General features: G+C 40.0%; 1 long non-coding RNA gene across 1 annotated transcript; it reads right to left on the reverse strand.

Annotated features, from left to right (window-relative positions):
- Nucleotides 1-7,424: 7,424 nt before the first annotated feature.
- On the reverse strand, nucleotides 7,425-8,293 carry LOC129654055 (uncharacterized). Its single transcript, XR_008715362.1, has 2 exons — nucleotides 8,091-8,293; nucleotides 7,425-7,790 (listed from the first exon to the last, which is right to left on the reverse strand). It is a non-coding gene; the product is annotated as an uncharacterized LOC129654055 (long non-coding RNA).
- Between the last annotated feature and the right edge of the window lie 7,892 nt (nucleotides 8,294-16,185).

Below are 16,185 nucleotides of genomic sequence, written 5' to 3' on the forward strand. Positions count from 1 at the left end.
CAGAACTTTTGATCAGTGCTGTGTGGCTAAGCTAAAAAGTTTGATGGGATTTTAAACAAGGTTTTAATGGCATTTCGGAAGCCACCACCAAATACCCTCTGCTAAGGAAGCCAAGTATTGACATAGATGGAGTCAGACAGGAATTTATTCAGGAAATTACTACAATATGCATAGAATTCTTTTGGCATCTACTGTCAAGGTTGATGAATATTTTACAAATAAATTATTCACTTTGGCAAACCTGAGGATGTGATATGGGTCTTATTCACAACTGTCAAGCTTTAGTAACTTGACATGACAAAACTTGACAACTTTTGTCAACTTGACAACTTGATAAAATGGGGTTGAGCTTGCAAGATGCTGCGGTACAACAGACAAAAAGACTAACAAAGCTCTTATTCCCCTGGACCTCATAGTCTTGTGGTGGAGACAGACTGTAAACATCTTTTTACAATATATTTTTACAAACTGTGATTCGTGTTTTAAAGGAACCAGGGCACCGAGAAGAAGATAGCGGAGTGGAACTAATTAAACAGAGAAGTCAGCGAAGTCTTCTCTAATTTGGGACTTTTTTTTTCCTTCTGTTTTTTAAATTAAAGTATAACTAAGGTACAATACCTGTAACTTACAGGTGTACAATATAGATTCACAAGTTTTAAAGGTTATACTCCATTTATTCCCTGGAGAAGCAAATGAAACCCACTCAAGTATTCTTGCCTGGGAATCCCATGGACAGAGGAGCCTGGTGGGCTACAGTCCATGGGGTCGCAAAAGAGTTGGATACGACTGAGCGACTAACCAACATCAACAACCACATTTTCCGTTTATAGTTATAAAATATTGACTATATTCCCTGCGTTGTGCAATATATCCTTGTAACTTGTTTTATACATAATAGTTTGTGTCTCTTAGTCCCCTACCCCTAAATTGCTCCCCTCCCCATTGTTAACCACTAGTTTGTTTTCCATATCTGTGAGTCTGCTTATTTTTTTTTGTTATATTTATTACTTTGTTGTGTTTTATAGATTCCACATATAACTGAGATCATACAGTATTTGTCTTTCTCTGTCTGACTTATATCACCTAGAATAATGCCTTCCAAGTCTATCCATGTATCTGCAAATGGTACCTTTTCATTCTTTTTTTATGAATGAGTAGTATTCCACTAGAGATACACCACATCTGCTTTATCTGCTGATGGACACTTGGGCTGTTTCCATGTCTTGGCAATTGTAAATAACGCTGCTATGAACATTGCAGGTATATGTATCTTTTCAAGTTAGTGTTTTTGTTTTTCCTGGATGTATACCCAGGAGTGCATTTGCTGGATCATATGGTAGTTCTGTTTTTAGTTTTTTGAGAAACCTCCATACAGTTTCCACAGCAGCTGTGCCGATTTACAGTCCCATCAACATCAACAGCGTATGAGGGTTCCCTTCTCTCCACATCCTCACCAACACTTGTTATTTGTGTTCTTTTTGAAGCCATTCTGAGTTGGGGACTTTTCAACTGAGACCCCAATGATCAAAAGAAGTCATTCATGGGAAATCCAAGAGGAACAAGGCTTGTAGAGGCAATGTAAGTGCAAAGGCCCTACAAGGCAAGTCTTAGCATGTTGTAAAAAAAAACTGACAGAGGCCTGTGTGACTGAAGCATCTGGACCAGCTGCAGTAGGAAGAATAAACTGAAGGATTATAAGAACAGCAGTGTTTATGATCAGTTATGGTGTTGCAGAAGCACAGCTGAAGATGAAAGTGGTTCAGGTAGGGTAGGGGCAATAAAGGTGGAGAAGCAGGTTCAGATTCAGGATATATTTAGAGATAGAGCCCACAGTTCATAGTGATGGATTAGATGGGTGGGGATGAAGGACAGGGAAGCATCAAGAGTCAGTCCCAGGCTTCTGGCTGTAGCAACTGAAAGACTAGTATCCTATTTACTAGGATGAGGGAGTCTGAGTAGACTAGGATATATGGAGGAAAATTCATACGTTCACTTCAAACACGCTAAATTTGAGAAGACTCTGAGTCATCTGAGCAGTTAATCATACAACTGGAGTTCAGAGAGGAAAGCTGAGGACCAAAAAATCAGTGTCTAAAACAAATAACTGGCATTTAAAGTCATAGAAATGGATGCGTTCACCTAGAGTAATTATGGGTAGAGAGTGAAAAAAGAAAGGGCTCAGGAAGGATTCCAAGGAACTCTGTGTTGAGAGGCAGAGGTAGAGTGGATTAGGAGGAGCTGGAAATATAGACCAGGAAGGAGCTACCATTGGAATGTGAGCAATGTCAGCCGACTGTACTATGCTGACCCGGGCAGAGCATCCAGGGAAGGAAAAGCTGAGTTGGAAACTGCTGAGGGACCAAGCACAATGAGAACGGAAAATTACCCATCCGCCACTGTGGCGGCTTTGGTAACCTTGACGAAGGCCTTTCAGGTTAGCTGAAGGACCAGAAGTGGGATTAGATCCTAGAACCCGGAAATTTCACTTCTCAGTTATTGGAAACAAGAAACTCTTGCATGAATGCACCAAGAGGCTACACACACCAGATGGTCATAATTACTTTGTTCACTGGAGTAAATTACTTGAAATGACCCAAACTTGCACCTTTGGGAGAATAGATGAATAAATGGTGTGTATTCAGAGAATGAAATAGTATAGAGTAATGAAAGTGAATGTTTTAACATGGGTAAATCTCACAAACTTAATGCTGACCAAAAAAAACACACAAAAAAACCCAAAACCTTCCAAAGGTCACAAAATAACTGCAATATAATTCCATTTATATAACGTTTCAAAACTGAAGAACTGAACAATATATTGTTTAAAGATACATATTAATAAAAAGGAAATGATAACACAAAATTTAGAAAGCCTGTTACATAGGCCATATAGGGATGCTCAAAGTTTATATATGTGTTATATATATGTATCTTTGGTGGCCTAAAAATAGCCACCTAGCTTCAAGGCAGCAGCAATGAGCACTGTTAGCACCAAGATCGTGATCTCCAAATATTTTGTACTAAAAGTAACAAGGACACTTTGGGAAAAGAAGGAATTTCAGGTATAGGACAGGGAATGTACAGGACAGGCTTGAAAATCTTGTCTTAGACTGCAAGGAATGCTTTGAGATTGCTAAGAATGTGTCCAAAGAACTCAGAAGCCTAACTGAAAGGGCTCCCAGTGACAAAGATGGAAAAGTTTAGGCAGCCATAGGGATAAATACTGCAATAGATTGGAAAACATATCACATAAACACCCAGACTATTATGTTTGTTTCATCCATGTTGTTGTATGTAGAAATGATTGGTTCTTTATAACTGTTATATTCTATTGTATGGATGAATATAATTTATTATGTTAACTATATTTAATCTATATGTTATAGTGTATAATAATATTATTATATATTAGTTTAATAATAACAAAGAGACATCACGTTGCTGACAAAGGTCCATATAGTCAAAGCTAAGGCTTTTCCTGTAGTCGGGTACAGGTGTGAGAGTTGGACCATAAAGAAGACTGAGCACTGCAGAACTGATGCTTTCAAATTGTGGTGCTGGAGAAGACTCTTGAGAGTCCCTTGGACTGCAAAGAGATCAAACCAGTCAATCCTAAAGGAAATCAACCCTGAATATTCATTGGAAGGACTGATGATGAAGCTGAAGCTTCAATACTTTGGCCACATGATGTGAAGAGCTGACTCATTAGAAAAGATCCTATTCGGAAACATTGAGGGCAGGAAGAGAAGGGGGCGACAGAGGATGAGATAGTTAGATAGCATCACAAACTCAGTGGGCATGAATTTGGGCAAACTCCAGGAAATAGTGCAGGACATGGAAGCCTGGCATACTGCAGTCCATGGGGTTGAACGGTCAGGCACGACTTAGCGACTGAAAAACAAAGCAATAATAATTATTTATCATAATTTTTGTGGCTGTTTATTATTTATCATAATTTTTCTGGTTGTTTATAGGTTGGGACTAATAAGAATAATGGTGCCACAAATTTTCTTATAGTTGTCTTTTTACCATACATTGTACATTTGAATATCTTCATTTTGGAATCTTGAATCTTTTTCCAATTTTTCTATTAGCTTCTTTCTCTGTCTTATTGATGTGTAGTTCTTTATAGATTCTGGATACAAGTTGGTTTATCAGTTGCAAGTATCTCCTCCAAGTTTGTGGCTTGCTTTTTCCTCCTGTCTTAATGCTGTCTTTGGTGATGAAGACAGGTTCCTAATGTATTCCAATTTATAAATGGTTTCCTTTATGGCTAGGGCACTTTGTGTCTCACTTATGACCCCAAGATTTTGAAAATATTCTTCTAAATTACTTTCTTGAAACTATTGGTTTATCTTTCATAGTTAGACTTTTAATTCACCTAGAATTAATTTTGTAGATAGTGTGAGATAGAAGTCAATATTTACTTTTTCCTAAGTGATACTGTTGTAGGATCATTTTTTGAAAATATTATTCTTTCTCCACTACTTTGTGATGCTGCTTTGGCATAAATCAAGAATCTATAAATGTTTGATTCTGTTTTTTAATTCTCTGTTATGTTCAGTCTATTTGTCTATTCTGTGTCAATGCTACATCATTTTATTATTGTAGCTTTATTTTGATATCCAAGGGTATATATCTTCCAACTTTGTCTTCAAGATTTTTTGGTTATTATAGAATTGCCCTTTGCATTTCTTCATACATTTTAGAATAGGCTCATCAATTTCCATGAAATAAAAAGCCATTGGGATTTCTGATAAGGGATTACACTAAATCTTTGGGTTAGTTGGGTGAAAAATAACTTTCCAATGTTGATTCTTTTAACCTGTGAACATGGCATATCTCTCCATTTATGTAGGGCTTCTTTAATTTCTCTTAAGAATATTTTAAAGTTTTCAATGTAAACATATTTCTTCATAAGATTTATTCCTGTATAATTTGATGATTTTCTTGATATTGTGTCATTTTTAGTATTTATTTTCTAATTGTTCTCATATGGAAATATAATTGATTTATGCATATTGACCTTGTAATCAGAAACCTTGTAAAATTCTTTTATTAATTGTAATAGTTTATCAGCATTTCTTTTGGATATTTTTAGATACAAAATCATGGCATATCTGAATAAGGTGTGTTTTATTTATTTATTTCCAACCCATTTGGTTCTTATTTCTTTTTACTATCTTCCTACAGTGGTTATGGATCCAGGGATATGCTGAATAGAAGTCGTAAGAATGGTTTCCTTATTTGTTACAGATCTCAGGGGAAAAGCTCTGAACATTTCACCACTAAGTTAGGTGTTTGCTATATGCTCTTGTTCAGCTCAGTTCAGTTCAGTTGCTCAGTTGTGTCCGACTCTTTGTGACCCCATGAATCGCAGCACGCCAGGCCTCCCTGTCCATCACCAACTCCCGGAGTTCACTCAGACTCACGTCCATCGAGTCAGTGATGCCATCCAGCCATCTCATCCTCTGTCGTCCCCTTCTCCTCCTGCCCCCAGTCCCTCCCAGCATCAGAGTCTTTTCCAATGAGTCAACTCTTCGCATGAGGTAGCCAAAGTACTGGAGTTTCAGCTTTATCATCATTCCTTCCAAAGAACACCCAGGACTGATCTTTAGAATGGATTGGTTGGATCTACTTGCAGTCCAACGGACTCCCAAGAGTCTTCTCCAACACTACGAGATATCTTTTATTATATTAAGAAAATTATCAGTGGACTTCTCTGGCGGTCCAGTGGTTAAGATTCTGTGCTACCACTACAGGGGACATGGGTTCAATCCCTGGTCAGAGAGCTAAGAACTACATACATTGCAGTGTGCCTAAAAAGAAAGAAAGGGAGAAAGAAAGACAAAAAATTCTCTTCTACTCTAGTGTGTAGGAGTTTCTCTTATTTTAAATTGTGAATGGGTACTGAATTTTAGCAAATGTTTTTCTTTTACATCTGTTGTCACAAACATCTGCTTTTCTCCTATGTTCTGTTAATATGGTAGAGTAATTTATTGCACTTAAAATTTTTGTGTGCATGATGTTTACTCCAATAATTAACTCAGTTTTTCTTCATTTCCAGTATATGCTTTGAGGAAGCTATACTGTTTCCATAGCAGCTGTGCCATTTTACATTCCTACCAACAATGTTCAGGTTTCCAATTTCTCTATATCCTTACCAAATCTGGTTATTTTCTGTTTTTTTTTTTTTGTTGTTGTTGTTGTTAATAGCCATCCTAATGTATGTGATGGCTGTTAACCAAAAAAAAAAAAAAAAAAAACAAACAAACCCAGAAAATAACAAGATTTGGTAAGGATATAGAGAAATTGGTTAATAGCCATCCTAATGTATGTGACGGAGAAAGCAATGGCACCCCACTCCAGTACTCTTGCCTGGAAAATCCCATGGATGGAGAAGCCTGGTAGGCTGTAGTCTATGGGGTCGCACAGAGTCGGACACGACTGAAGCGACTTAGCAGCAGCAGCAATGTATGTGAAGTGATATCTTATTGTGATTTTGATTTGCATTTCCCTAATGATTAACAGTGTTAAACCATTGTTGACATTTTAAAATATCTGACACAAATTATAACTTAACTGCCCAGATAATGGAAAGACCTTAAAATACTTGATCTTCATTTTCCCTTTTACTGCCTTACTTAAAATACTGTATAATTTAATGATTATCATCATATAATTTAATTCTAGCTGTAGTTTTATATCCCGTGAGGTATTATTATTGTTTCACAACAATAAATAATGCAGTCACTATTGATTTAGTTTCCCGAAAATGAAAGCTAAGAAACGTGCTCTGGGCCACCTTTGCTGTTCTCTCGCCCATTTCTCCTGTTTCCCTTCTCTGCTCTGTATCACAAGGAATTACATTTCCCAGGCCCCCTTGCTAACTGCTCCTCTGAGGTTCACCCAAATGGATGGCACTGGGAAGAGACTGAAAGGTACGAGGGAGGGAGAAGCCAAGGTATTTTTCTCTTTCTCACTGTTTTAGTGAAAAACAGTGATATCTCCAGCAGTCGCTGTGCGTTTCCTATACCTGCAGCTGCTATGGAGGGACCCTCTCCTCTGGGGTCCTAGCACCCGCTGGACACTCCCTACTTTGTATCCTCCTCCTGCCTGACCCTGGCCTCTAGGCTCTGGTAAGCCCTCCCCTCCCATTGCCCCTGCTAGTACCGGAGCTGCCCCCCTAACCCTGTGAGGCTTGTCAGTGCCTCCATCACCTACATAACCAATTCCTTGTATTAAAATCCCTTGGTTCATAGGTCTTGTGGTTTCGATTTCCTCACTGGACCTTGTTAAGCTCTACAGAACTCATTTTTTCACCAAAGTATCACATTAAGAAGATGATACATATTCAGGGAAAAGATCCAAAAAGAGGAGTACAATAAGGTGTGCATTCATTTTTTAAAAAATAATTTTATTGATTTCTTTCTTTTGGCTGTGCTGGGTCTCCGTTGCGGCACAGGCTTTTCTCTAGTTGCGGCGAGCGAGGGTTACTCTCCAGCTGCGGTGTGCAGGCCCCTCGTTGCAGTGGTTTCTCTCCTTGCAGAGCACGGGCTCTAAGGCATGCCGGCTTAGAAGCGGTGGCACGGAGGACTCAGCAGTTGTGGCTTCCAGGCTTTGTTGCTCCTCAGCATGTGGGGTCTTCCTGGATCGGGGATCGAACCCACGTCTCCTGCATTGGCAAGCAGATTCCTTACCACTGAGTCAGCAGGAAAGCCGGGTGTTGGCTCATTCTAATTCTTGAGAAAGGTGTGGGTTGATTTCTGTTCTAGTATAAACCTGGGAAGCTCCAAATCAATGTTTGCCAAATGGGAAAAAATAAATACATTGGTATTTAGGGGAAGGAAATGTTATTTTTCAGAGTCTAAGTTACATGTTTAAAACAATAGAATGCTTAAAAAAGAAAATGTTAAGAATATATAAAAATAAGCCAGTTTCCTCTGGAATACTGCAGATCGTTATTTTCTTTATGAAAAAATTCAGTCCATACCTATTTAGAAAGTAAAAATATTCAATTATGTTTTTAAAAACAAATTTAAATTTATTGTTTTAAAATTTAAATTAAATAATAAAAACATATGGGGCACCTGTTTTGTGCTAGATAAATATTATGAAGCATGAAGTGAAGTGAAGTGAAAGTCACTCAGTTGTGTCCATCTCTTTGTGACCCCCATGGACTTCATAGTCCATGGAATTCTCCGGGCCAGAATACCAGAGCGGGTAGCTTTTCCCTTCTCCAGGGGATATCCCCAACCCAGGGATCGAACCCAGGTCTCCCACATTGCAGGCAGATTCTTTACCATCTGAGCCACCAGGGAAGCCCAAGAATACTGCAGTGGGTAGCCTATCCCTTTTCCAGCGGATCTTCCGACCCAGGAATCAAACCAGGGTCTTCTGCATTGCAGGTGGATTCTTTACCAGCTGAGTTATGAGGGAAGCCCATTATGAAGCATACAAAGACAAATAAGACAAAAATAACTTAAAAGACAAGACACAGGAAGAAAAAAATATGCATGTCTAAAGATGTGAAAGTCCATGTTTAAGATCTCGCTTCATTTAAATTTAACTAACTTTTATATAATAACTATTCTGTTTTATCATGTCCTGTGTTGCGCTAAATCACTTCAGTTGTGTCTGACTCTTTGTGACCCTATGGATGGTAGCCCACCAAGTTCATCTGTCCATGGGATTCTCCAGGCAGCCTTGGCTGCTGCTGCTGCTGCTAAGTCGCTTCAGTTGTGTCTGACTCTGTGCGACCCCAGAGACGGCAGCCCATCAGGCTCCCCTGTCCCTGGGATTCTCCAGGCAAGAACACTGGAGTGGGCTGCCATTTCCTTCTCCAACAAAGTGAAGTCGCTCAGTCGTGTCCAACTCCTACCAACCCCATGGACTGCTGCCCACCAGTCTCCTCCGTCCATGGGATTTGCCAGGCAAGGGTACTAGAGTGGGTTGCCATTGCCTTCTCCGCCTGCCTTGGCAGGCGAGTTCTTTACCACTAGCACCATTGGGAAGCCAAGAAAGATTTAATGTTAGGGTACAAGTGACACAGCACTAATTTCATCTTCTACCATTTTCCCTTTTACTCTCCGGTTTCTGCTATACTGGACTTACTACTATTTTTATACCTTGAACAAGCTAAGCATGCAGCAGAGGCAATGGGAGATAATACACAAAATACAAATAGAATACATAAAAGAAATAAAATATTGATGATGGGTGCTAGATTCTTCCTTTTTTGTTTTAGAGAAAAGAGTTACAGATTTGGAAAAGTACTAAGCTAGAATGAGCACTGTAATGGATTGGAGTTAGAAGCATTGGTGTGAACTTATGGATTCCAGTGTTTTCAGGGTATGGAAATACATGTATATATTTATATGGGATATATGCATTCCCTAATTCTGACCTAGAGCATCACCCCTTTCCCCCACATCCAATAGCAACAAGCACACCAACAGCGCAAAACTTGGCTTCTACATGCTATTCTCCGCTGAAAGGAATCAGGACTCCTTATAAAAATAAAAACAGCTGAGTCCAGACTTGGTGCAGCAAGAGTGAAAGATGAGTCTGAAATATTTTATTATGCCAGACTGAAAGGAAGTACTCAAAGGATGATGGGGACATGTCAAAAGGACACATAAGTTGATTTGAAAAGAGTTCTCACTGGCCAAAATGGACTGTTTGAACAACAAAATAATGTTTGTAACAGTTATGATTCCATGCATCCTTATTAACATAAATTAATAAATGAAAACATTGAAGGTGAGAAATGGAATATTTCCTGCCTTATCAGTAAACAAAGGATGTCACAACCCTCAGCAATTGCAGCCCTCCTTCATCATGAGCCATTTTGGGGCTGCAAAGAGTCAGACATGACTGAGCGACTGAACTGATCATGAGCCAGTGAGCCCTAAGGGAGCTCAGGAAGGAACGAATACCTGTCACCTAGGAGCCATCAGCCTGCAGCCACTCCTTAAGGTGTTTTAGTTTAGTCACTAAGTCGTGTCCGACGCTTCGATCCCATGCACTGCAGCACACCAGGGTTCCCTGTTGTTCAGTCTCCCAGAGTTTGCTCAAACTCATGTCCATTGAGTCAGCGATGCCATCCAATCATCTCATCCTCTGTTGCCCCTTTCTCCTCCTGCCTTCGATCTTTCCCAGCATCAGGGTCTTTTCCAATGAGTTGATTCTTCCCATCAGATGGCCAAAGTATTGGAGCTTCAGCTTCAGCATCAGTCCTTCCAATGAATATTCAGGGTTGATCTCCTTTTTAGGATTGACTGGGTTTGATCTCCTTACTGTCCAAGGGACTCTCCAGAGTCTTCTCCAGGACCACAATTCGAAAGCATCAGTTCTTTGGCACTCAGCCTTCTTTACGGTCCAACTCTCTTATAGGATATACTTCAACAAAAACAGTAAAAATAAGTTATGGTTCTTGTTTTTCTAATTGCATATCCTCCTTCTTTACCTTTCTATTAATAATTAACACCATATGGTAAAGGTAAACTCTTCCTGAGATAAAGCTAAGATAGTAAAATAAGCATATGCATTTGATGACCTTACTTTCCAAACATCTACTAAAATAGTCTAGCAAATATAAAATGGATATGTTTTGCCTAACCCTGGAAAATAAAGACCTATCTCACATATGTATCTCATGGCTCAAGGAGTTTTCACAGAGCTAACATAACCAAGAAGGGAGCACCAGCCTGTTGGCCATTTTGATGCCCTGGAGAAGGGCATGGCAACCCACTCCAGTATTCTTGCCTGGAGAATCCAATGGACAGAGAAGCCTGGCAGGCTACAGTCTGTGGGGTTGCAAAGAGTTGGAGTGACTAACACAACTAACACAACCCAACCCAACCCAACCCAACAACTATAGCAAGATAGGAAATGGCTTTGACTCATCTTTTTTGCTTACTAGGAGAACTGGCTGGTTCACAAATACTTATTAGCCCCCCACCCTGAAGGAAGCCTCTTTACAGGTTTGCCCCCAGGGAAAACATGCCTGGCCCTGTTCTCAAAATCACTCAACAAAGAGGAAGCCTGCGTGGAGACTTGCTCCAGGGAGATTGTGATCAGTGTAGCTGAAGACACTGCTCCTGCTCAACAGAAGCAATCCGAGAATAAGCAAAATATATTTTAAACAAACCCAGTTAAGACAGATTGTAACTGAATGAATACCAAATTATGGAAAATTAAATGTGTGAATTAGGGCTTGGTCAGTTATCCCATGCAAGTGGGTGTGTGTTCAGTTGTGTCCGACTCTTTGGACCCCATGGACTGTAGCCCACCAGTCTCTGTCCATGGGATTTCCCAGGCTAGAATACTGGAGTGGGTTGCCATTTCCTTCTCCAAGGGATCTTCCTAATCCAGGGACAGAACCCGTCTCTCCTGTATTGGCAGGTGGATTCTTTATCTCTGAACCACCTGGGAAGCTCCAGTTATCCCATAAGGAGAACAAAAAGGTTTTGGAAATTATTAGATAAAAGTTAAGAACATAGTGGAGAAAACCACTAGACCATTCAGGTGTGAACTAAATCAAATCCCTTATGACTATACAGTGGAAGTGAGAAATAGATTTAAGGGACTAGATCTGTTAGACAGAGTGCCTGATGAACTATGCACGGAGGTTCGTGACATTGTACAGGAAACAGGAATCAAGACCATCTCCAAGAAAAAGAAATGCAAAAAAGCAAAATGGCTGTCTGAGGAGGCCTTACACATAGCTGTGAAAAGAAGGGAAGCGAAAAGCAAAGGAGAAAAGGAAAGATATACCCATTTGAATGCAGAGTTCCAAAGAATAGCAAAGAAAGATAAGAAAGCTTTCCTCAGTGATCAATCCAAAGAAATAGAGGAAAACAACAGAACGGGAAAGACTAGAGATCTCTTCAAGAAAATTAGAGATACCAAGGGAAAATTTCATGCAAAGATGGGCTCGATAAAGGACAGAAATGGTAGGGACCTAACAGAAGCAGAAGATATTAAGAAGAGGTGGCAAGAATACACAGAAAAACTGTACAAAAAGGATCTTCACGACCCAGATAATCACAATGGTGTGATCACTCACCTAGAGCCAGACATCCTGGAATGCGAAGTCAAGTGGGCCTTAGAAAGCATCACTACGAACAAAGCTAGTGGAGGTGATGGAATTCCAGTTGAGCTATTTCAAATCCTGAAAGATGATCCTGTGAAAGTGCTGCACTCAATATGCCAGCACATTTGGAAAATTCAGCAGTGGCCACAGGACTGGAAGAGGTCAGTTTTCATTCCAATCCGAAAGAAAAGCAATGCCAAAGAATGCTCAAACTACCACACAGTTGCACTCATCTCACACGCTAGTAAAGTAATGCTCAAAATTCTCCAAGCCAGGCTTCGGCAATACATGAATCATGAACTTCCAAATGTTCAAGCTGGTTTTAGAAAAGGCAGAGGAACCAGAGATCAAATTGCCAACATCCACTGGATCATCAAAAAAGCAAGAGAGTTCCAGAAAAACATCTATTTCTGCTTTATTGACAAATTTCTGCTTTATTGCTTTATATGCCAAAGCCTTTGACTGTGTGGATCACAATAAACTATGGAAAATTCTGAAAGAGATGGGAATACCAGACCACCTGACCGGCCTCTTGAGAAACCTGTATGCAGGTCAGGAAGCCACAGTTAGGACTGGACATGGAACAACAGACTGGTTCCAAATAGGAAAAGGGGTACGTCAAGGCTGTATATTGTCACCCTGCTTATTTAACTTCTATGCAGAGTACATCATGAGAAACGCTGGGCTGGAAGAAGCACAAGCTGGAATTAAGATTGCCGGGAGAAATATCAGTAACCTCAGATATGCAGATGACACCACCCTTATGGCAGAAAGTGAAGAGGAACTAAAAAGCCTCTTGATGAAAGTGAAAGTGGAGAGTGAAAAAGTTGGCTTAAAGCTCAACATTCAGAAGACGAAGATCATGCCATCCGGTCCCACCACTTCATGGGAAATAGATGGGGAAACAGTGTCAGACTTTATTTTTTTGGGCTCCAAAATCACTGCAGATGGTAACTGCAGCCATGAAATTAAAAGACACTTACTCCTTGGAAGGAAAGTTATGACCAACCTAGACAGCATATTGAAAAGCAGAGATATTACTTTGTCAACAAAAAGTCTGTCTAGTCAAGGCTATGGTTTTTCCAGTGGTCATGTATGAATGTGAGTGTTGGACTATAAAGAAAACTGAGTGCCGAAGAATTGAAGCTTTTGAACTGTGGTGTTGGAGAAGACTCTTGGGAGTCCTCTGGACTGCAAGGAGATCCAACCAGTCCATCCTAAAGGAGATCAGTCCTGAGTGTTCATTGGAAGGATTGATGTTGAAGCTGAAACTCCAATACTTGGGCCACCTGATGCAAAGAGTTGACTCATTGGAAAAGACCCTGATGCTGGAAAAGATTGAGGGCAGGAGGAGAAGGGGACGACAGAGGATGAGATGGTTGGATGGCATCACCAACTCAATGGACATGAGTTTAGGTGAACCCCGGGAGTTGGTGATGGACAGCAAGGCCTAGTGTGTTGTGGTTCATGGGGTTGCAAAGAGTAGGACACGACTGAGTGACTGAACTGAACTGAAGAACATAGAATGTAGATGTTAGTAATCTAATGTTGCCTTTAATGAATTGCAGAAAGCAAAAAGGAAGAGAAATGAAAAAGCAATAGACATTTATAAGTAGCTATGCAGTAAGGATCACTAAAAGTGATGTAACCTAGATACATTCTGATAAAATTTAGAAATTTCAAAGACAAAGAAAAGTTACATATGTCAAGAAAGAAGAATACTTTTCTACAAACTAAAGATAATCAGATTGGATTATTCCAGATTTTCTCACTCTTTGCGACCCCATGGACTATACAGTCCATGGACTTTTCTAGGCCAGAATACTGGATTGGGTAGCGATTAACTTCTCCAGGGCATCTTCCCAACTCAGGGATCGAACTGGGGGTCCCCTGCATTGCAGGCTGATTCTTTATCAGCTGAGCCACCAGGGAAGCCCAGATTATCTCCAAGATGGATGAAATACTGGAAACAAGTCAAATATTTCTTAATAGAATTTATAGATTATTTTTTAGAAAGAATGAACACTTTTACAATATTTAGTCTTTCTATCCAAGAACATGATTCATCTCTCCAGGTGTCAGATTATCTTTTGTGTCTTTGAGTAAAATTTTTAGTGTTTTCCATTTGGGCCTTGCTCATGTTTAATATGGAGAAGGCAATGGCACCCCACTCCAGTACTCTTGCCTGGAAAATCCCATGGACGGAGGAGCCTGGAAGGCTGCAGTCCATGGGGTCGCTGACGGTCATACACGCCTGAGTGACTTCACTTTCACTTTTCACTTTCATGCATTGGAGAAGGAAATGGCGACCCACTCCAGTGTTCTTGCCTGGAGAATCCCAGGGACGGGGGAGCCTGGTGGGCTGCTGTCTATGGGGTCGCACAGAGTTGGACACAACTGAAGTGACTTAGCAGCAGCAGCATGTTTAATAGATCTAATCACTGGCGTTATATGGATTTTTATTTATTTGTTTTTCCATTGTATTTTTTCATTATATTTTATAAGCAACTATTACTGGTACATATTGTTACAGATAATGACCATTTGTCTGTCCCATTTCAAAATGTGCATTTTTTTCTTCTCTTACTGTAGTGTTTAGCATCTTCAGTACAACGTTCATACTATCACTCTTTGCTTTTTCCTTCCTTGAATGGGATTGCATTTAATGTTTCACAATTAAGTACATTTGCATGTTGTCTGATAGGTCAGTTTTATCAAGATATATTCCTAACTTACGAAGTGTGTTCATAGACATGGAATTTTTATTGAATTATTGTTTGTCATTTTTTGAAGATCACTTTTAACTTTAATCTGTTCATACAGTGAATTTTATCCTTAAATTCTGTAAAGTTGATGCATTTTGATATTCCTGTGATAAACCCAATTACGTAAAGTACTCATCTATTTATTAACTGTAAGATCTACCTTTCTCAGTTCAGTTCACTTGCTCAGTTGTGTCCGACTCTTTGTGACCCCATGGACTGCAGCATGCCAGGCCTCCCTGTCCATCACCAACTTTCAGAGTTTACTCAAACTCATGTCCATTGAGTCGGTGATGCCATCCAACCATCTCAACCTCTATCGTCCCCTTCTCCTCCCGCCTACAATCTTTCCACCATCAGGGTCTTTTCAAATGAGTCAGATCTTCTCATCAGGTGGCCAAAGTATTGGAGTTTCAGGTTCAACATCAGTCCTTCCAATGAACACCCAGGACTGATCTCCTTTAGGATGGACTGGTTGGATCTCCTTGCAGTCCAAGGGACTCTCAAGAGTCTTCTCCAACACCACAGTTCAAAAGCATCAATTCTTCGGCATTCAGCTTTCTTCACAGTCCAACTCTCACCTCTATACATGACTACTGGAAAAACCATAACCTTGATTAGATGGACCTTTGTTGGCAAAGTGATGTCTCTGCTTTTTAATAATGCTGTCTAGGTTGGTCATAGCTTTTCTTCCAAGGACTGAGCGTCTTTTAATTTCATGGCTGCAGTCACCATCTGCAGTGATTTTGGAGCCCAGATAAATAAAATCTGTCACTGTTTCCATTGTTTCCCCTTCTATCTGCCATGCAGTGATGGGACCAGATGCCGTGATCTTAGTTTTCTGAATGTTGAGCTTTAAGCCAACTTTTTCATTCTCCTCTTTCACTTTCATCAAGAGACTCTTTAGTTCTTCTTCACTTTCTGCCATAAGGGTGGTGTCATCTGTATATCTGAGGTTATTGATATTTCTCCCTGCAATTTTGATTCCAGTTTGTACTTCGTCCAGCCCAGCGTTTCTCATGATGTACTCTGCATAGAAGTTAAATAAGCAGGGTGACAATATACAGCCTTGACGTACTCCTTTCCCTATTTGGAACCAGTCTGTTGTTCCATGTCCAGTTCTAACTGTTGCTTCCTGACCTGCTTACAGATTTCTCAAGAGGCAAGTCAAGTGGTTTGGTATTCCCATCTCTTTAAGAATTTTCCAAAGTTTATGGCAATCCACACAGTAACTTTCTAGTACTTAGCATTTTTGCATCTTTGTTCATTAGCAAGACTGTATAATTTTGGGGGGTTTGCTATAACTGTATTTTAGAGCTAAAACCA

Source organism: Bubalus kerabau, chromosome 5 (assembly GCF_029407905.1).
Source record: "Bubalus kerabau isolate K-KA32 ecotype Philippines breed swamp buffalo chromosome 5, PCC_UOA_SB_1v2, whole genome shotgun sequence".
Classification (NCBI taxonomy): Eukaryota; Metazoa; Chordata; class Mammalia; order Artiodactyla; family Bovidae; genus Bubalus; species Bubalus kerabau.